Raw genomic sequence first — 2,500 nt, 5'->3', positions numbered from 1 at the left:
AGGGCGGACGACGGCCGGCCGGCCGGCCCGCCCGACAGGACGGACGGACGCCAGGCCGGCCGACCGACCGCCCGCCCGCCCGCCCGCCCGCGGAGGACGGTGCCCGCGAAGCGGGAGAGGGCGGAGGGAAGAGGGCTACGCGCGAGGCGCCGAACCGCGGTCGACCGCCCGGTCCCCCTCCCTCCCCCTCAACCGACCCCACCCGCCCACGGACGCCCAAACACGGGGTTCGGGCGGGCGGGCGGGCGGCCGGCCGGAAGGAAGAAGGGAGGCGGACGGGACGGGACGGGAGCACGAGCCGGCGACGTGGCACGGGACGGGCGGGCGGCGGCGAGAGGGGAAGGCGCGCGCGACGCCGGGCCCAGGCCGGAGGCATCGTCGTGCCGGGGAGGAGGGGAGAGGGGGCGGCGGCGGCGGCGGCGGCGGCGGCGGCCGTCGGTCGGGAGGCGGGCGGGTCGGGAGGAACCCGGCGGCCGCCCCGCGGCGACCGTCGGGGCCCCTTCCCCCACCACGCGACGCCAACCGCCCCGGCGCGAGCCGCCCCGCCCCGCTCCGCTCCGCTCCCACCCGTCCTCCGCACGGCCACGAGACGTCCCCGACGGGCGACGGACGCCCGGCGGCGCCCCCCCCCGACGAACGCCACCCCGAGGGCCCAGGGGCACGAAGCGCGGCCGCGGCCGCAGCCCGGGGGAAAGCGCGCAGCGGCGAGCGACGCCGCGGCGTCCCGCGGGTCGCCGCCGGGGCACGCATCCCCGGGGCGCGGCCGCGCGCGCGCCTCGGCCACGGCGAGAGCCGCCCGTCCCGACGGGGCGAGGCGGGGGCCGCGGGGGCGCGCGGCAGGGGGGTGGGGGGCGGCGCGGCCCGGAGGCCCAAACCGCCCCCACCCACACCCCGGCACCACCGCGACACACCCGGGGACGCGCCCCAGAGACCGCTTGCGGCGCGAGGGGGGCTCCCGGTGGGACCGCGGCGGCCACGGCCACGGCCATGGCCACGGCCACGCGCGAGCTCCCCCCCCATCTTTTTCCTCCCTTCCCTTTCGCGGGCGGCACCTCCCGGGCCTCGACGCCGCCTGCCGCCGCCTGCCGGCCGCCCGCCGCCGCCCGCACCCTCCCGGGCGCGGGGGCGGGGTCGGCCGCAGGAGGGACAGACGGCGCGAGGGCAGAGGCACCGTGTCTGCACTTAGGGGGACGGAGGGCACCGCGGCCCTGCGAGGAAACCCCCAGCCGCGCGACCCCCCCACGGGCACACACCCGGGGGGGGCGCGATTGATCGTCAAGCGACGCTCAGACAGGCGTAGCCCCGGGAGGAACCCGGGGCCGCAAGTGCGTTCGAAGTGTCGATGATCAATGTGTCCTGCAATTCACATTAATTCTCGCAGCTAGCTGCGTTCTTCATCGACGCACGAGCCGAGTGATCCACCGCTAAGAGTCGTACGAGAATTTTTTTCTGCCTTTGGTTCTGTGGCACGGCACGTCTCCCGCCCACCACACCCCGGGAGGGTGAGGTGGGGGGTCGCCTCGGGCCGGCCGAGTCAGAGAGAAATCAGACCGGAGGGTCGGGAAGGCTTCACAACGGGGCGCAGCCGGCACCGACACGGCGCGTGCCGGCTCGGACACCCCACAGGCGCCCGGGGGTTCCCGCCTCCCGCAGGGACGCGGGGGGCGCACCAACCACGCGGCCACCGACCGTCCCGACGGGCCGCCGGGCGGGCGAGGCCCCACCCGACGGCCGCGGCGGCGGCGGCGGCGGCGAGCGACGTGGTGCGGCGCCCCGGCCCAGGGGAGGCGGAGTCTGGGGGACGACGAGGGACGGACCTCCCGAGTCCCCACGGGCCCGACCGCCCCGACCCCAAGGCGGACGGGCGACTCCCCCCTAAGGGTCTTTAAACCTCCGCGCCGGGACGCGCTAGGTACCTGGAGAGGGCGAGGCGGGCGAGGGAGGCGTGGACGGCACGGACCCCCCCCACCCGGAGCCCCAAACGTCGGCCACCGCCCCGACGCCGACCGCCACACTCCGGCCACGGCCGGCGGTCCTCGCCGCCGCGGGCCCTCGACACGGGGCCACACCGTGCACCGGCCGGCCACCGCCCCCCGCCACCACCGAGTCCCACCGCCAACGCCAACGCCAACGCGTGCCGACGGCAACCTAACCCCACTCCCCACGAGGCCGGGCAGAGAGGGCCCTCCCCCCGCGTCCAGACAGACCGCACGCCCTCCTTCCCACCTCCACCCCCAGCCCCCCAAGGACCCCCAACCCGCACCCGCAGTTCCCGGGGTCCCCTTCTCGCCACGGGGGACGAGGGGGGCCCACGACGGGACGCGGGGCGCAAGCGGGCGGGGCGCCTTGGGCGTGTGGGGCGGGGGGCGGGGGGCGAGAGGCGGCCGGACGGGGAAAAGAGGCCCGAAGCTCGCTCGGGTGGGGGGGAAAGGCGAGAGGCACGTGGCAAGGCGGGGCGGCGGGATCGGAGGAGCAGAGGGCCGACGACCGACCCGGGGGA

At 78.3% G+C, this 2,500-nt stretch overlaps 1 non-coding gene across 1 annotated transcript; it reads right to left on the bottom strand.

Annotated features, from left to right (window-relative positions):
• Positions 1–1,280: 1,280 nt before the first annotated feature.
• Positions 1,281–1,433, bottom strand: LOC140694249 (5.8S ribosomal RNA). Its single transcript, XR_012069994.1, has one exon. It is a non-coding gene; the product is annotated as a 5.8S ribosomal RNA (ribosomal RNA).
• Positions 1,434–2,500: the final 1,067 nt, after the last annotated feature.

Source organism: Vicugna pacos, unplaced genomic scaffold (assembly GCF_048564905.1).
Source record: "Vicugna pacos unplaced genomic scaffold, VicPac4 scaffold_20, whole genome shotgun sequence".
NCBI classification, from domain to species: domain Eukaryota; kingdom Metazoa; phylum Chordata; class Mammalia; order Artiodactyla; family Camelidae; genus Vicugna; species Vicugna pacos.
The sequence above is the reverse complement of the archived record's forward strand: the minus strand, read 5'-3'. Positions and strand labels throughout refer to the sequence as shown.